The sequence below is a fragment of the Monodelphis domestica genome, chromosome 4 (assembly GCF_027887165.1).
Source record: "Monodelphis domestica isolate mMonDom1 chromosome 4, mMonDom1.pri, whole genome shotgun sequence".
NCBI lineage: Eukaryota > Metazoa > Chordata > Mammalia > Didelphimorphia > Didelphidae > Monodelphis > Monodelphis domestica.
This window is the reverse complement of record NC_077230.1, coordinates 230888020-230907964: the sequence shown is the minus strand read 5'-3', so window position 1 is coordinate 230907964 and position 19945 is coordinate 230888020. Positions and strand designations below refer to the sequence as shown.

General features: G+C 42.1%; 1 pseudogene; it reads right to left on the bottom strand.

The window, feature by feature from the left end:
- Positions 1-212: 212 nt before the first annotated feature.
- LOC100031133 (DNA-directed RNA polymerases I, II, and III subunit RPABC2-like) lies at positions 213-18552 on the bottom strand (annotated as a pseudogene).
- Positions 18553-19945: the final 1393 nt, after the last annotated feature.

Below are 19945 nucleotides of genomic sequence, written 5' to 3'. Positions count from 1 at the left end.
AACACAGATATCAAATAACCTTGTCTGTAAAGCCTGGAGGCTCAGTTACTTGAATGACTGGAAGGAGCCTTACTGTTCTTCTCCCTCTTCCCTTCTCTTTCTTTCTTTCTTTAGAGGAGAGGGTGAATAGGCTTTATTATCCATATAGAAAAATAAACAAAATGTACAAAGTGCCGGGGTGTTGAAGATGGGCAGAGGGCTGCCGTGGTGGTTCAGTTGGTGATGATGAGCTTGTCTATGCCCTAGTCTTTATAGCTCCCATCTGTCAGGTAGTGGCAGATGATACTGGGGATTTTTTGAGCCTTGAGTTCTTTTATGGCGATAGTCCATCTCCCCTTCCAGCTCCATCATCACAGGAGCCCATATTGCAATGTGCAGGGCCCAGGTGCCCAGGACCCGGGCTCACTCATACTTGGTAGTGATCTTCCTCTGGTTTGTTTGCTGGCATTTCCCAGAGGGAAGGATTTCCACATTCTCTTGGCCCTCCTCCTTGGGATTCTTTAAGTCATCTAAGCCCTCATCTTCCTCCACATCATCAAAGTTGTCACCATCATAATTGTCCTCCTCAGACACGACTGTGGATCATCAGGGTCGGACAAATGACTGCATTGGCCAGGGAAAGCTATCCTTGAACAGAACTTTTTCTCACAGAACGCCATGACCTTTAGCCCCAAAGATCAGCCTCAAACTGCTCGGGAGTGCCCCCGGCTCCCCAGAACAAATTCCTCCCTCTTTTCTAAATGAGGAACCTAAGGGTCTATAGAAGTTGAATGGTCTACCTAAGGGCACACAGAACTAGAACATGAATCTGACATGGGCACTGTACCCCAGAAACCCAGGCTAACTATTATCAGGGAAACTCCCTTGCCCTTGCATCCTTGCGACTCTTAACCTAGAAACACCCAATGACCCCACCTGGGGTCTTGAGATGACTATCTACCTTTGAATGTCCTCTAGACTTGAGATGGACAAAGAAATGAATCTTTATGCCCACAGGAAGGCCCCAGTCAGATGACCACCTCATCCCACCAAATGCCTGAGGGACTAACACTCTAGATCACTTCCACACCAGGACATAGCATCTAAAGAGTATATCAACCCCAGAACTGATGTCGTCTGGGGGACAGCCTTTCCTTCTATGTGCTGTCCCCATGGAGGAATAGCCTTTCCATTCATGCTGTCCTCCCAGGAGCTGCTCCCCATCTTGCTGTCCCACCTTGCTATCCCCCTGGCCATTCTCAATATTACTTTCTAAATTAATAAATTTCTCTTTTTGTTTTTAAGCTAAGTTTTGGAGTCTTGCATGCTTGCAAAAGGTATCCTTCCCGAACCCCAAGGGTATCCTTCTCGCCCATAACAGAATCTAGGACTTTAGATTCCAAATCCATCAATCTGTATCACATCTAGGGATATGTAGAATCATGTTCTCTGTCTATAAATAGGAAAGAGTTGAATTTATGGAGGTCACCACCAACTGAGGTCCCCATATCACTGGAGAGCCTGCTTCAAAGTTGTTCTTTTTTTTGTGACATGGTTCAGTGGATTGAGAGCCTGGGTCCTGGGCTCAAATCTGGCCTCAGACACATTCTAACTGTGTGCCCTGGACAAGTCACTTGACCCCCATTGCCTAGCCCATACCACTCTTCTGCCTTGGAATCTGTATTGATTCCAAGACAGAAGGTAAGGTTTTTTTTTTTTTAAGTTCCCAGAGGCCAGGAAGAATTTTTCTTCCTTTCCCAGCCTGCCCTTTTCTCTTTCATCCCATCTCCTCCCAACCTTTGCATCTGAGGTTACACATATAAAGTCCCGGAAACTTATGATTCTGGGAAGGAGGGCTATAATGAAAGCAATTGTCGGTCATGAACTTCATGGCTGTTGCACTGAACAGTTCTCTTTTCTTCATCCTGGGAAAAAAACTGCAGTTCTATGTGGCACTTTTTCTTCTGCTTCCCCCAGCCGCCCTAGGGAATGAGGGAGGAATTAGAGATGTATTGTTAGCCAGTGATTAAGCCTGAATGTGGGTGGAACATCCAAAGGCAGCCAGTAACCCAGAGCTTTCCTGATTGGCTGAGAGGGATCCTGGGATCATAGAAGGGATGGACCTGGTTCCAGAATTCCAGGATGGTTTGTGGGTAAGGGGAGGAATAAGAGAAATCCTTGAGATGGTCTTTGTGTGTATGTGTGGGGTGGGGTGGGTTGAGTAGGGGGTTCTTGGTACAAAGGATGCCATTGCTGGCTAAGTGGTGAGGGTTCCAGACCAAGAGAATCATGAACTAGAGGATGCTTGGGGAACTTTAGCTAAAAATTATACAGTATTACTTGGTTTGTGTACCATCCGGTCTGTGCTGTAGAGAATCTTTTACATTAGTCTCTACACTGATTAACATGTTGATTTATGTAGGGGCAGATGATGAGTGTGATTAGGACACAAGACATTACAAATGGGGCAGAAGGAACGGTGTAAAGGATATTGCTAGAGAACAGCATGATTGGAAAAAAATGATGGGCCAGTGAGAGGTGGGGAGAGAGAAGAGGAGAGAGGCAGAGACAGAGAGACTGAGAACCAATGTAAAGACTATGAGCTCCATTGGTAACCAGACATTATATGAAGAGAGTGGTGCACATGGGGTAGGTCCTTGGTGGTAAATTTATGGGAAGATGTAGATGAGAGTTGTATAGGATGGACAGTCATGGATGGGCTGAGAAGCCTTTCCTGACCCAGTTGCTGGTGCTTTCTCCTTTCTCCCAAATTGTCATATTATACCCCTCCAGTATACTTTATTTTTTTAAACCCTTACCTTCTTCTGTCTTGGGATCAATACTGTGTATTGGTTCCAAGGCAGAGAAGAGTAGTGAGGGCTAGGCAATGGTGGTTAAGTGACTTGTTGATGGTTAAGGATCACAGAACTAGGAAGTGTCTGAGGCCAAATTTGAACCCAGGACCTCCCATCTCTAGGCTTGGCTCTCAATCCACTGAGCTACCCAGCTGTCCCCTCCAGTATACTTTAGATCCTTGAAGACACACAATTTTTCATTTTGTCTTTGTATTCCCCAAAGCTCACATGATGTCTTGCTCATGGTAGGCACTTAATAAATACTTTTTTTGTATCAAAACAGGCTGGATGGAAGGGTTAGGCCCTTAATGATGAACCCAAAGCAATGAGATCACAAATCCATTAGAAAATGTAGAATACTATACTCGTGGAACAGTGGAAAGAACAAAAGCTCTGAAGTAAGAAGAGTGAGATTCAAGCTTCACCTCTGGTGGTGAATACAGGTATGTCCCTGGGCAATTCACTTAACCTCTCTGTGCCTCAGTTTCCTCATCTATAAAATGAAGAAGTTGGATTAGATGGCCTCTGAGGTCCCTTCCAACTCTAGGACTATGATTTTATGAATGATACAAAATATGTTTTTGCCAGTCTTTAGAGTATGCGGCAGCAAGGATGAGATAATGTCTCTTCTGGTCCAAAGATCCCCAAGGAATCTCAGCTCATATGGACCTGATTCCAGGTTTGGGGGCTAACCTCCAAGAGGATCAATGTGGAAAGTTAATATTAATCTGACCCTCTTTTTGGCACCCACAACAACCTTCAAATTTTAATTTATTTTTTAAAAATAAATCCTTACCTTATATCTTGGAATCAATGCTGTGTATTGGTTTCAAGGCAAAAGAACAGTTATGACTAGGCAATGGGGGTTAAATGACTTGCCCAGGGTCACACTACCTGTGTGGAAGTGTCTGAGGCCAGATTTGAACCTAGGACCTCCCATTTCTAGGCCTGGCTCTCAATCCACTGAGCCACCCAGCTGCCACCCAGCTGCTAACCAGCTGTCCTCCCTCCCCCACTTTTGGATTTTAAAGGGAAAAAGATTTGATCTTGAGAATGAAGCTATGAACTTACTTCTCCCTAATCTTGCTGAAGCAGGGTGGAAAAAAGTTCTTTGTTTATCTATAAACAAGCCTCTTGGGTGGTGAAACAATTAAATAATCTGGCCAGAGCAAGGCGGAGAAGAATAATGCACATATGTGCTCTGGGGGCACTATTATAGAGTGGTTGTGACTCCTGGCCTTCAGAAGCTGACCTGTTTGGACTGAGGTCAGAGTCTTCCAATCAAAGAGCTTGGGAAAGGAAAGTCATAAAGATCATAAATTGGTGGAAGGGGAGGAAATTGCCCTCTTCCTGGGCTGGAATTGCTGACTGAGAAGACTCGTGGTCTGGCTTAGGCTGGCATAGCCAGCTTTGGAAAAAATCAGCTAAGTGAGGGGCTGGCCACACGTGGCTGGGGCTTTCTTTCTCTGGCCTGCTTATTATTGTTTAATAAATAATTATAAATTAAGATGTGGTCTCCAGAGAATTTTAACCATCACATCAGTATTTCTCTTTGGCTCATTGCCCTGCCCCAGATGAAGACTCTGGGGATATCCAAATGACTTTAGGTATGGCTCATGACTAGGGCTCTTGAATTTAACATTATTTACTATTTGTCCTTCATTTGGAAGAGGACCAATGCCATCACAGAGTGATGTCTTAACTTGTGGGTGAATTGGATTTAAATGAGGCAGAGTTGCACAAAGTCCTCAGCCTCCCTCTATCTTCCAGAGTCATCCAAGTCCAGTGGCAAGACAAAAGTCCAAGACAACAAGATGGCTCAGGATGTAGCAGATGACTTTGGCTTCTTCAGTGTCCAACACCAAGCTCTAAGCACTCCCCAGTGCCTGCTTCGGCTACATTCATGGCCACTGGAACAAGTTTTTTCTCATCTGCCCCCTCTGCCAGGGGAAGTCTTCACATGCTTGTGGTAGACCCCCCCTCTCCCCCCCACTGATGGGGCTGACACCTGTTGGTTACTCTTAACCTGGTTTAACTTGTTTGCTGAAACAGTTTTATCTAGGTGCGGCCACATCTTACAGCTTCTTGGAGTCCCAGTTGAGAATTGGGTGACAGGTGGGCACCAGAGGTAGATGAGTAGCTCTGAAAAGGGCTTGGGGACAAGCTCTCCTACCAGAGGAGCTAGTCTGCTGGGAGCACTCCATACATCTATAAGATAACTGTCAAGGCTGAAAATGTCTATTTTCATGTTTCATAGTCTTTGCTTTTTTTTTCCCCCAGAAGAGACCTTAAAGGGCATTTAACCTAATCCGTATAACTTGAACAAGGATTCTAGCTCATTCCCTACAACATAAGCAAAAAGTAATTATCAAGGTTTTTTGGAAGTTCTCCAGTCATGGCACAACTATTATCTCCTGAGGCACTTTGAGATATCTATAATTGCTAGGAAAATATTTCTTATATCAAAACTGAATTGATCTCTTTGCAAAGCTTCTGACTTCTTGGAAAAGGAAACAAAGGCAGGGGGAATTTTTCTAAATCCAGGCCACTTGTCATGTGCTTTTCCTGTTAAGTCACCATTAAAAAAAATTTTTTTAAACTCTTACCTACTGTCTTAGAATCAACATTGTGTATTGGTTCCAAGGCAGAAGAGTGGAAAGGGCTAGAAAATTGGGGTTAAGTGACTTGCCCAGGATCATACAGCTAGGAAGTGTCTGAGACCACATTTGAACCCAGGTCCTCCCCCTTTCTAGGCCTGGCTCTCTACCCACTGAGCAACCCAACTGCCCCCTAAATAACCAGTTTCAATTCTTGGAGTGGGGAGGGGGAGATCCCCTCCCTTTATCTCTCTTGTTACACTATAGTCTGAAAGTTCCAGAAAGAGAAAGATGACAAAAAGAAGGGGAAAGGAGTAAAATATTTCATACTTCTCTCTTCCATACCATAAAAAGAGCAGTTCCAGTGACTAAAGTACATCATGAATGAATCTTAGTAAAGGAATTATCCAGAGGTAGTCTTCTGAAGCCCAATCAGTAAGGCATTACTATGCAAATCCACTTCTGGGGAGCTGCCATTCAAATAGTATCACATCCCATAGTTTTAATGTTATTTAGTTGATTGGGAAATTGGGATTCCCCAGATTGTCTTCCTTACACTGGGAAAAATAGCATGAGTGCTGAATCTGGCACTAAAATATATTGATAGATTGAAGAAGAGGGAAAAATTATGAAATTAAAAGCATCCAAATTTTTAACCTAGGAAGCACTCTTATAGGCTCAGAGAACAAGAAGGCTGGGAGTTGGGGGTGCTTCAAGTTATGGTTCAGTTTAAATATTTTATCTTCCAGTTACATGTAAAAACAATTTTTAACATTTGTTTTTTAAGTTTTTGAGTTCCAAATTCTCTCCCTTTTCCCTCCCCCTCCCTAATCCCTGAGTCGGCAAGCAATTTGATACAGATTATACGTGTGCAGTCATGCAAAACATATTTCCATATTAGTCATGTTGTGAAAGAAAACACAGACCCAAAAAAATCCCCACAAAAGTAAAGAAAATTAAAAAATAGTATACTTCAATCTGTATTCAGATTCCATCAGTTCTTTCTCTGGAGATAGCATTTTTCATCATAAATCCTTTGGAATAGACTTGGATCATTCTATTGCTGAGAATAGCTAAGTCATTCACAGTTGATCATTGTACTATAGTCTCCTCAGTCTGTTCACTTCACTTTACATCAGTTCATGTAAATCTTTCCAGGTCTTTCTGAAAGCATCTAGTTTGTCCTTTCTTATAGCACAATAATATTCCATCACAATCAGATACCACAACTTGTTCAGCCATTTCCCATTTGATGAAAAATTCCATTTCCAATTTTTTGTCTCCATAAAAAGAGCTACTATAAATATTTTTATATGCACAAGTTCTCTTCTAGTCTTCCTTCCTTCCTTCCTTCCTTCCTTCCTTCCTTCCTTCCTTCCTTCCTTCCTTCCTTCCTTCCTTCCTTCCTTCCTTCCTTCCTTCCTTCCTTCCTTCCTTCCTTCCTTCTTTCTTCCCTTCCTCCTTACTTCCCTCTGTCCCTCCTTTCCTTCCCTCCCTCTCTCCCTCCCTTCTCTCCTTCCTTCTTCCTTTTTCTTTCTCTTTCTTTCCTTCATTCTTTTTTTTTTAATTGTAATATACAGAAGCTTTGGTTTAGTTTAGAAATTAGTAAAAGGGTTCCTTGGATCAAAATATTGCTGACAACTGAGATGTTTTCCAGCAAAGCCTATGAATAAAGATGCCCCTTAAAACTTTCACAAGGAAAGAAGACATTGGCACCAGGGAATCTATCCTAGTACTTACTACCTTGTGATCATGACTGGCTTTGCTCCACTTTGGTGATGTTGCTAGTGGAAGTATTTGAACTGGGCATAGGGAGTGGGATTCTGGGTTGAAGGTCAGGAGTTAGGGCCCAAAACCGAACTCATCATCCTTTTTGATTTCCTTATATCTGTCAATAGGGTCACCTTTCTCCTAGTCAGGGGACTAGGAGAACAGTCTCACATGTGCCAGGAGACCATTTACCATAACATTTGACAGCTAAGAACCTATTGATGGTGAGACTTATTTTCTCATCCAAAAATTGGATTTCTTGACTTTAAAGTTCCTATTAAAATTTTTGAGACTACGAGTAAACTTGGAAAAAGAATTGGACTTAGAATCAGAAAACCTGGTGAGTTCAGCTCTGCTGCTTACTAATACAAGCTGTATAATCTGAGAAAAGTCACTTAATCTTTTTAAATATCAGCTTTTTAGCAAGTTATCTGTCAATGGGAGTCAAATACTTTTCTTACAAGGTTGTTGCCAAGATAAAAAAAGAGATAAAGTACAGGAAGTGTTTTGTAATAAAGTGTGCCATAAACATTTGTTAACATTCCCTCTATTTCTTGGGGCTATTATGAGGAAACTGCTTTGTAAAGGGTAAAGAACTATGTAAAATGAATTATTATCAGCATCATCTTTGACTCCTCCCTCTCCCTCTCCTGCATAATCAGTCAGTTCCTGAGCATGTCCAGTCTGTCTGAAATTTCTCTCAGATCTATTCTTTATTATTCCTACTCCCACTTTCCAGGTTCAAGTCCTGCCATCTGAAAGGTTCTTTTCAACAAACATGTATTAATCATATATTATATATTATATAGAATGTACTGTCCTTTTCATGGGGGATACAAGAAGTCTAACTGACTAATAGGACTGTTTCCCATGAGACTTTGGGTCTTAAGGACAGGCTTATTGGAGTTTTTAGTATAGAAGGGTTAAATGATTTGGAAACAAAGGTCAAGGACACCCACATCAGGGATGACAACAGAAGAACAAAGCCAAAGAGAGGCAGGTTTTTATTTTGCTATAAAGCTGGAAATCATGAGAAAATATATATTTCTATAGATATATTTATATCTATCATTATAGGCATGTTTCTTTAAAAAAACACACAAAGATTTTGTTTTAACCAATTACATATAACAAATTTCCGCATATTTTCCAAAGTTATGTGTTCCTAATTGTCTCCTTCCCTCCCTCTCTCCCAGAGTTGGCAAGCAATTTGATCTGGATTATGCGTGTATTTTCATTATTTGTATGTTGCTTATTGGGAAGAGAAATGTGGGCAGCATTTGAAGAAGCTGGTTGCCTGCCTCACACCCATACACTGGTGTGCTTGTTTTCATCAGATCCAGGCAAATCCTTCCTATTAGGCACTGACATCAGAGTGGATGACTTGGGAAAAGTTTTGTGTCAGGAGAACGTTGAGAATTGCATTTGCTAGCTAAGAACCTGTTGATGGTGAGACCTATTTTATCTCATCCAAAAATTGAATTTCTTGACTGTTAAAAATTTTGAGACTGTTTGTGTTTGGAGTTTGATTCCAAGTATGGCTGGGCAATAATCCACTGAGTCATTCTAACAAATGTTAAGTTGGCTGCCACCACTAAGAGATGGATAAGGTTGCTAGCCAACTATGAGTTTAACAAGTATTACCAGATAAATGGGCAATTTTGATTACATCAAATTAAAAAGTTGACTTCTAAAGTTGATTGCTAAAATTGGAAGAGAAGCAGGAAATTGAGGAAAACAATCTTTGCTGCAAATTCCTCTGAAAAAGTCTTGTTTCTAAAATATAAAGTACTGATTCAAATTTATAAGTATGAGTCATTCCCTAATTGATAAGTGGTTAAAGGGTACGAATTGGCAGTTTTCAGAGGAAGAAATTCAAGCCACTTATGGCCATATGAAAAAATGCTCTAAATCCCTAATAATGAGAAAAATGCAAATTAAAACAATTCTCACCCAGCCAAGTTGACAAAAAAGAACATGACAAATGCTGGAGGAGCTGTGTGTGGTTCTCTAATACACTGTAGGTGGAAAACAGTTTGGAACTATGCCCCCCCACCCCCCCAAACAATTAAACTGTGCATACTTTGACTCAATGATACCACTACAGGGTTTATACCTCCAAAGAGTTCAAAGAAAGTGGAAAAGGAGCATATTGATTGCGACTAATTTGGTCGAAAAGAATTGGAAACTGATGTGTTCCCAAACATTGGGGAATAGCTGAACATGTCATAGTATTTGAATGGGACAGAATGCTATTGTACTGTAAGAAAGAAACAAAATCCAGGGGATGGTTTCCCAGAAACCTGGGAAGCTTTGTATGAACTGATGCAAAATGAATCAAGTAGAACCAAGAGAACAAGTTTTACAGTAACAACAATATTATAAAGACAAATAACTTCGAAAGGCCTGAGAATACACAGACCAATCTCATCCAGAAGACACAATGAAACAAACTGTTCACTTCCACATAAACCAGAGAAGTGTTTCAGGCAAACTATAAGCAGGGAAATTCTTTAGCTCTCTTCTATCCTTGGCACGCCTAACCGCAAAACATCTGATAACTCCTATAAGACCCTGAGAGGAATCTCCTCCTTGGATAGTCCTTTAGATTCTAGATGGACAGAAAGATACACTTCCAGGCTCTGCCTTGATACTATCAGGTTGCATCTAAGATATCTACCTGTCATGTCCCCTAAACTATGAAGGTCACCCCCTATGTCTTCAGGCATACCCCAGTTGATCCCCCCCTCCCCCAGCCCATACCTCAGGGCACACCTGTCTAGAGACATGTCTTCAGTGTGGCCCAAAGTCACATTCTCATTCTCACTGTCTTAAAGGTATAAAGACCCCAGAAATCATGTCATCTGGGAGAACAGCATTCCATCCATGCTGTTCCCCCTGGGAGGCAGTCTTCCTGGCCAGATTTAAAGTTACCTTGTGAACGAATAAATTTCTCTTTTTATTTTTAAGCTAAATTTCAGAGTCTTGCATCCTTGCAAAAGGCACCCTTCCCAAACCCTGGGGGGTTCACCTCAAGTCCCCACAGCAAAGCCAGAGGGCAGGCCGAGGCATTTTTGTGGGGATATCACTGATGTAGAAATTTGCTTTGCTTGACTATACATTTGTGACAAGTTTTCTTTGCTTTCTCAGTGTGGGGAGGAGGATTCAGAGCTAAAAATAAAATTGAATTTAAAACAAACTAATAACCAAGTTGAGTAACTTGGATATAAAGGGTTTCATGTAGGGCCAGTGTATCAGAAACCTTGGTGATCCCCATGGAGAGTAATCCGTGAACCACAAGGAACAGGGCTGCTCCCAGAGGAAAGTGAAGCCAAGACTTTAGGACATCCCTGGGACAGAGTGCTCGCAATATGCCCCAAGTTATGATTGATTAGACCCGAATGTAGTACTTAGGGAACAATCTTTCTTGCTTCCATTGCCACGAATGATTGATAGTGAACAAGCTGTAAAATGAATATTTATGAGAAATGAATCAGTCCAAAGAAAACATGATGGGAAATGGAAAACTGGTCATGACTGCTGTGAAAGTTTCAAAGAAGTGCTGTTAGGGTTAGGGATCAGGCTTGTGATCATTACCTTTACAACCCTTAATTTCTCTCTCCCTCTCTCTTTTTTTTAATATCCTTCCCTTCTGTCTTAGAATCAATACTGTGTATGGGTTCCAAGGCAGAAGAGTGGCAATGGGGGGTTAAGTGACTTGCCCAGGGTCACACAGCTGGGAAATTGTTTAGGTCAAATTTGAACCCAGGACTTCCCATCTCTTAATCCCGTAAGCTTCCTAGCTGCCCCTGAAGATTTATAACAGTAGTGTGAGACCTGTGCTTAATGTGTTCCTAGGAAAATGATACTGATATAAGGTGCTCACATGAAAAACACAAGTGCATAGATCCTGGAGCTGGTACACTTAAACTTTTATCTCTGGAAGGGGTTAGGAAGACTTAAACACCATCCTGGTGGCTTCTGAGCTTTTCTTTTCTTTTTTTTTTTAAACATTATTTTATTTGGTCATTTCCAAACATTATTCATTGGAAACAAAGATCATTTTCTTTTCCTCCCCCGCGCCTTCCCCCCCCCCCCCCCCCCATAGCTGAAGCGCGATTCCACTGGGTATCACATGTATTCTTGACTCGAACCCATTTCCCTGTTGTTGGTATTTGCATTAGAGTGTTCATTTAGAGTCTCTCCTCAGTCATATCCCCTCCACCCCTGTAGTCAAGCAGTTGCTTTTCATCGGTGTTTTTACTCCCACAGTTTATCTTCTGCTTGTGGATAGTGTTTTTTAGATCCCTGCAGATTGTTCAGGGACATTGCATTGACACTAATGGAGAAGTCCATTACCACAGTGTATTAGTCTCTGTGTACAATGTTCTCCTGGTTCTGCTCCTCTCGCTCTGCATCACTTCCTGGAGGTTGTTCCAGTCTCCATGGAATTCCTCCACTTTATTATTCCTTTGAGCACAATAGTATTCCATCACCAACATATACCACAGTTTGTTCAGCCATTCCCCAATTGATGGGCATCCCCTCATTTTCCAATTTTTTGCCACCACAAAGAGCATGGCTATGAATATTCTTGTACAAGTCTTTTTCCTTATTGTCTCTTTGGGGTACAAACCCAGCAGTGCTATGACTGGATCAAAGGGTAGATAGTCTTTTATTGCCATTTGGGCATAGTTCCAAATTGCCCTCCAGAATGGTTGGATCAGTTCACAACTCCACCAGCAATGAATTAATGTCCCTACTTTGCCACATCCCCTCCAGCATTCATTACTTTCCATAGCTGTCATGTTAGCCAATCTGCTAGGTGTGAGGTGATACCTCAGAGTTGTTTTGATTTGCATCTCTCTGATTATAAGAGATGTAGAACACTTTTTCATGTGCTTATTAATAGTTTTGATTGCTTTGGCTGAAAACTGCCTGTTCATGTCCCTTGCCCATTTATCAATTGGAGAATGGCTTTGTAAATTTGAGTAATTAAATCTTTGTCAGAGGTTTTTATGAAGATTGCTTCCCAATTTGTTGCTTCCCTTCTGATTTTGGTTACATTGGTTTTGTTTGTACAAAAACTTTTTAATTTGATGTATTCCAAATTATTTATTTTGCATTTTGTGACTCTTTCTAAGTCTTGCTTGGTTTTAAAATCTTTCCCTTCCCAAAGGTCTGACATGTATACTATTCTGTGTTCACCTAATTTACTTATAGTTTCCTTCTTTATGTTCAAGTCATTCACCCATTCTGAGTTTGTCTTGGTGTAGGGTGTGAGGTGTTGATCCAAACCTAATCTTTCCCACACTGTCCTCCAATTTTCCCAGCAGTTTTTGTGAAATAGTGGATTTTTGTCCCAAAAGCTGGGTTCTCTGGGTTTGTCGTATACCGTCCTGCTGAGGTCGCTTTCCCCCAGTCTATTCCACTGATCCTCCTTTCTGTCTGGCTTCTGAGCTTTTCATTCAGTTTGCAAAGGTCCTGCCTGCACCCAGGAACTATAAGCGTCTCTGCAGTAGTCAAAGTGTTCTGGTGTTACTTCTCAGGGTATAGTTTCCCTGGCAGGATCTTTTTTGATCAAGGTTACGAGTTTGAGAACAAACTTCTGAAGGAGGTGCTAGCCTTGGCAGGAATCAAAAAGTACAAAACTACACCAGACCATCCAACGAAAGAACCACAGGCAGGACATTTCATTCTGCACGGTGGAGCATCCTGCAGAGGGCTCGGTGGCGCCCTCATGTGGCTATTCTGGTATATGGCTATCCGGACACTCAGAAAGATGCCCCAATCTTCCCTGAATGTTTGTCCATGCTTGGTGAGAGGCAGAGCTTTTTGGAGTCGGCTAGGGGATCAGCCCAAGGAGGACTAGTACTTAGCAGAGGCTCCAGCTCTAAGGAGCCTGGGGAGGAGCAGGAAGGAGGGAGATACTCAAGCCTGCTAAGAAACAGAATGGCCAGGAAAGTACAAGCTGGTGGCCTGCTGGATGTCAGCCTACCCTACCAAGTTGAAGTTGAAATACTGGCAAATTTCCACACTAGCCAATAATCCTTAAGAGTGGTTGGGCCCTGGGGAAAGTTGTCATTACCCACAGGGATGCTGCTAGATGTCTGGGTAACTGAGGGGACAGATGGCAAGAGTGGAGAGCTAAGAAAGGGGGGGGGCCGCCTACCCACCAATTGCAGATGCATCGTTCATGCCAGATGATGGCCTATTTGGCCAAGATCTGGGTCTTGTTCAAAGAAATTAGCATATTCTTTTTATTGTATTATAAACCCTTATCTCGTCTTAGAATCAATTTGAGACATCCCTGGGATAGGGTGCTATTAATAGCCCTAATGTTATGATTCAATAGACTAAATGTAGTGCTTAGGGAACAATCTTTCTTGCTTCCATTGTCCATGGATGACTGACAGTGAGCAAGCTGTAAAATGAATTGGTTCTAAGACAGAAGTGCAGCAAGGGCTAGGCAATCAGAATTAAGTGACTTGCCCAGGGTAACACAGTTAGGAAGTGTCTGAGGTCAGATTTGAACCCAGGTCTTCCTGACTCCAGGCCTGGTGTTCTATCTACTGTGATTCCTGGCTGCCTTGACTACACTTAAAAAAACCCCAACAATAGCCCTTGCCTTCTGTTTTATAATTAATACTAAGTATTGGTTCTAAGCAGAAGAGGGTAAGGGTGAGGCAATGGGGATTAAGTGATTTGCCCAGGGTCACACAACTATGAAGTTTCTGAGGCAAGATTTGAACCCAGGACCCCGATTTTGGGGCCTGATTCTATCCACTGAGCCACCTCGTTGCTCCTATTATTCTCTTGATGCTTGGAAAAGCCTGCTAAGACTGTCCTTACTAATGGGGACTTCTGCTAGATTTGTGTGTGTATGTGTAGGTAGGAATCCAGAGGCTGTCTCTTTCTTGCCCAGTATTGCAGCTGCTGAAGCTCCAAGACAATGGGGGAATCTCTCTCAAACCCAACTAATTAGGTACTGGAGGCAGCGGCTTTCTGTCTGAGCCATCCTTGAGTCTTGGATTGAAATCTCAGGATTTTGATGACATTGAAGATAAAGAACTAACAAGGAGCCACCCCAGAAGTGCCAAGAATATCTGGTTAGTGACTATGGTGACAGATGGATGCTTCTGGGACAGGAGGTAAAGAAGTTCTTCTTGTCACCAGATGGTGCTCGCTGGAGAATAGACATAATGGTTGCAAATGACCTGTATTTGGTTTATAGTTTGTGACTTTTTTTTAAAGCCCTTACATCCTGTCTTTGAAACAATTCTAAAATAGAAGGGCAAGGGCTGGGCAAATGGGCTTAAGCCGTCTGGCAAGTGTCTGAGACCAGATTTAAACCCAGGTCCTCCCAACTCCAGACCTGGTGCTCTAGCCACTATTACAGTATGTAACTAATCCTCGGTGTATTGTGTTCCTCTTGTATATGTTTTGTTGCCTGCAACTCTAATTTAGCTACTATGTACTCAATACTTGTCTGTGGTATTTCTATTTGGGATTATTGCCTGTGACTCTGTTACATGTGGATTCATAGATGTTTTAGGATCTATTCTGACAGCTAAACGTGGATTATTTGTAAGGATTACAACATTTTTATAGTGGGGAAAAGATGTAAGTGAAGCCCTCTGATTGAAGAAGTGAGTCACCAGGAGAATCCTGATGGGAAATTCCTGGATGAAAACACCATGGGACATGTGTCTGGGCACAGACTGCATTGGGTATGGAGGGGTGGTAGAATGTCTTGGGAATGATGACCTTAATCTCCTGAGTGCCACGAGATTGTTTCTTTGTGCAGTTACTGTCTTAATCCCAATTTTTGCTTTCAAGATTCAAATTCCTCATTCTAGTCTGACACTAAGATGCTGTGATCAGATCTAGATACTATTAGATGCTCTCTAGGATGGGGGCTCAAGCCAAGTAAGGTAGGATTAGCATGCAAATGATTCTTCCAGTGAATTAAGTAGTCTTTAGAAATTCCAGTGAGTAGAAAAGTTACACAAAGATGAAAAATAAAGTAGCCCTTGATCTCATGGAACTTACAATATAGTAGGGGGGTTAAGAGATATACAAATAGTTGGAATACAAGTTAAAATATAAATGTAGTAACCATAGGGATGAGAGATTAGGAAGGAAAGGACTACCTTTAGCTGAGTGGAATTAAGGAAAACTTCAAGGGAAGCTGACAATTGATCTGAGTGTTGTAAGAAGGAAAAGATTTCAGCAGGCAGAGATATTTAGAGCCTCTTCCAGAGATGAAGGAAAGGATGCGTAGGTACATCAAGGTGGAAGAGAGCATGCCAAGATTAGAGAATTCCAAGAATTCCATTCTTGGTAGAAAACAGTCTCTAAAGAGAGCACTTTGAAATGAGTCTAGAAAGGTTGTTTAGAGTCAGGGCATTGTATGCCAAGTTTGTATTTCCTTCTACAGGCAAGAGGAAACTAATAAAGATTTTGGAGCAAGAGAATGGTGTAATAGTTTTTGTGGTAAAGTCGTTTCAGTTGTGTCTGACTTTGTGATCCTACCTAGGGTTCTCTTAGCAGATACTGGGTTGGTTTTTCCATTTCCTTCTCCAGCTCACTTTATGGATGGGAAAACTGAGGTTAAGTGACTTGCCCAAGGTCACACAGCTAGTAAGTGTCTGGAGCTGGGTTTGAACTCAAGATGAGTTTTCCTGACCCTAGTTCTGGTGCTCTGTGTGCACTGTATCACCTAGCTGCCTCATGGCATAATCATACCTGCGCATTAAAGAGATTATCCTGGCATTGGTGTTGCTGGATTGGAAAGATGAAAAAATAGTTAATAATAGTCCAGGTGAGGAGAATGAGGACATAAATTAGTGTTGGCAATGGGAAAGCCATCCTGAGAGACTTGATCACTGAAATCAAGGGAGAGAATAAGATAGCCAGGGCAGCAGTGGAGAGGGAAGGCAATCAAGGACAAAGCTCTGTGGGAGGCTCATGTCTAGGAAACAGAAGGATGGAGAGGAACCAGAAAGGAGACCAGGAAAGAGAAGTGATCATGGTAGAAGAAACTTCAGCAAAGAAGAGTATGACAGAAGTCAAAGAGTGGGAGAACATCAATGAAAACATGGTTAAGGTGTTGAAAGCTACAGTGCTTGGTGTATACTAGTAGGCACTTAATGCTTGTTGACTGAGGACTGAGAAGCCATCATTAGATCTGGTAATTAGCAGGTCACTGATAACCTTTGAGGGAGCACTTTCTTTTTTTCTTTTTTCTTTTAGATTTTTTGCCCTTCTTTTCTTTTCTTTTTTTACTTTTGAACATTATTTTTATTTGGTCATTTTCAAACATTATTCATTGGAAACAAAAATCATTTTCTTTTCCTCTGAGGGAGCACTTTCGAAGAAACAGGGGCCAAAATCGGATTGCAAGGTATTAGGGAGTAAGTACTTGGTAAGGAAATAAGGACATCAAGTGTAAATAACAATATAATGATGTTAGCATTTATATAGTGCTACCCTTCCTTGGAAGTTAAGGGGAGGCTAGAAATGGGACAAAGGAGTGAGGATGTAGCTGGGATAAGGGAAGGTTTTTGGCGGGGAGAAGGGAAGCCTGAGCATTTGTCAAGACTCCACGTTTGCCATTTCTAAGGCTTTGGTCTCACCAGCCTTGCTCTTTTCCTCCCCTCCCCCCCTTCAGGAGTTTCTGTAAAATGGGTGCAGTCTCTTTCTTCTCCTCAAGGATTTTCTTCTTCTCAAGGTACTCTGTCCCCTTGCATACAACTTCTTCCCATGACATGAGTAAAGAAGTTTTTCCTTTCTAGTTCTTGCTCCCTGATTCTAAGTTTCCAGAGCTGGTAAGTAGAAGTAAAATGATTATGGAAGGCTACTTTTTCCTAAGTTCAGGAAATGCAAATGAACTTTATAGATCATCTGAAGGAAAGGGTTTTCTACTGAAGACCACTGAATGACTTCCTAATAGACCTCTCCTCCAGTTTCTTCCCTTTCCACACCATTCTTCACTTCCTGAGTAATCTAATACCCTCCTCTACTCAGAAACCTTCCATGACTCCCTATCATGTATTGAACTTGACATTCAAGTCTACCCAGAGTTTTGCTTCAACTTACCTTTCCACCTCAGTGGAAAGTATTCAGTTCCTCTGCAATGTTTTAGCTAAATTGGATTACTCTGTATCCTCAGTTCCTGGAGCAGAGTCCCTTTTACTCCTGTCTTGAGGTCCTTTTTCTTCAAAATCCAACTTGTTTGAAGCCTTTCCTTTCCCCACCAATACACATAGAAGCCACTGAAAGTATCTCTTGCTCCCTTGTGACCCTCTCTCTGCATGGACCTCTGTTTTGCACTTCACCCTCTTCCTTCGGTCATTCATGTATATTGTGTCCCCCGTTAACCCCCTAATTCTTAGATCAGAAGTAGGAAGTAAGGATGGAGCCTTGAGTTAAAGAACTCAAGAGGAAGGGAAGCCATTAGAAGATACAAAGAAGGACTATCAACAGAAAAGCATTTCTAACTATCACACTGCTCTAGCCACCAGCAAAAGAATATGTTTTTCAAGGGTGGGGAATGTCTTTGTTTGCCTGTCCCATGACATGCTTTTTGGTTCAATTGAAAAATGAGGAAAATCTATCTACCTTGAAGAAATAAACTAAGTTTTCCCCTGACTTTACCAGTAAAAAGCTAATAAAAAAAAAGAATAGTATCTTTTATTTCTTTCCAGTTTGACACCCAATTTCTTTTCCAGTTTGATTTCACAGAACACTAGGCTCGCTGCAAATAGAAAGTAAGTGCTTTTTGTAGGTGCCCCTGCCATCCAGCTAAGGTATAAAGCATATTGTATAGGTTTTAGTATTTCGAAGCTGAGGAATTGGATTGTGCTTTCCACCACCAAGTAGGCCTCTGGATGTTAGGATAAGTTCCTAAGGGGTTCAAAGGTGGCGAATGCTTTAAGAGAAAAAGCCCTGGCAAAAGCTTCTTTCCCCTGCCATGGGATGGGGGTGATTATTGGTCCTATCTGTGCTTCTTTCCTATAAAAATATTGGACCATGAGTCCTCTTCTCTGCCTGTATGTTTTTTTGGGGTCTATAAATTCCCAAGGGTTCCATGATCCTCTCTACATGGATGAGTCCGTAGCTGGTGCTAACCTCTCTGCCAGATGCCAGGCCCTCATTTCTTGCTGTCCATTGGCTACTCCAAACTCGATGGGTTCAAGATAGAACTTACCATGATCCCTAGACCCCTCCTCGGGACTTCCCTCCTTGTGGAGACCCCCCCTCCCCCAGCTCCGGTGTTTACAACACTGAAGTTCCCCTTTCTTCTTCTCTTCACCCCTCCCATAACCACTGAGCAGCATCTTCTCCATCTCTGGTCTCTTTATCCCCCCGTAGCTACACTAGCTAGTTCAGGCCCTTGTCAATAGCTTTGCTCTGGCTTCCTTTTTCCCCTGATCCCTCTTCCTTACAGCTGCCCAAACTATTGTAACTCAAGTTCTCTAAACTCTTCAGCGCCTCTTGACTGCATATAGGATGAAATGCAGCCTCCCTCAGTCTGGCACCTAAAGCCCTTCAATAAGCTAGCTCTTCTGTAATAATAGTCCTAGCTTAAGTTTGCATTAATAGAGGACTTTTAAGATTTTCAAAGCACCGGAACATGTTATCTTATTTGATCTTCACAACCACCTTGGAGGTAGGTGCTATTATCCCCATTTTAGAGAGGGGGTAGATGGAGGCATTCAGAGGCTAATTGACTTGCCCAGGTCACATGGCTAAATATCAGTTAGGATTTGAATTCAGGTCCTCCTGACTCCAAGTTCAGCTTTATTGTGTTTCCTCTACCTCCTTCTAGGACATATGGCTCTGGATAGTTCATATTCTTTACTGTACTCTGCTGGAGTCAAATAATCACACTACTTACTCCCCGAACAAGACCCATCTGTATTCCTCCCATAGAAACTCTAGCTTCCTTCGACTCAGCCTAGGTGCCCTTCTCTTAAATGAAACCTCTGTTCCCCAGTTCTCTTCTTCAAAGGAACTCATACGCCCCTCCCCCCCACCCCAAGAAGAGAAGCTCCAGAAGGGCAAGGGCTAGTTTGCATTTTTCCTCTGGATCCATAAACTTCGCTTCGTATGTAGCTGCCTAAAGAAAGGGAGACAGCAGAATGTGGGGTGGGAAGGGCCAGTAAGGTAGGGGCATGCCATTTCCCTAATGAAACTGTAGTTTTGGGGATCTTAGGGGCTTTTTTATGGCCTTGTGGTTGGTGCAGTGTGGAACAAATGATGGCTAAGAGAAGGGGAATTTCAACTTCATCTTAAGTTGCAGTGACTCCAACAAGGTCCAGAGTGCAAATGCTAGACTAACCAGAGGAAAAGTATTCAAAATTACAGGGCACAAGTCTAAAGTAAAAGGACTCTTAAGAGGCAAGGTTATATTACATAAAGCTGAAAAAAAAGACTGCTACTACTGCATAGGGCGGGCAAGGTTTTACTTTATCCTAACACAAATGTTGATAATTCCGTAAAGTTTCGCAATCTTGCAGGCATGGGATTCTTGATTTAAATAGTTACTTCTGTTATCAATGGGTGGTCTTTCATATAGACTGCTTAGAAGGGGAAAGGTTAGGTTGCCTATTAAAAAGAGATTCAAGTTATGGAACTTTGGACATTGAAAGGGTGGCAAAGATCTAATCAAGCTTCACCTTATTTAAGGTGAGGCAACTGAGGTCCTAGCGTGTTGTCGGAGAACAGGGCCAAAGAGCA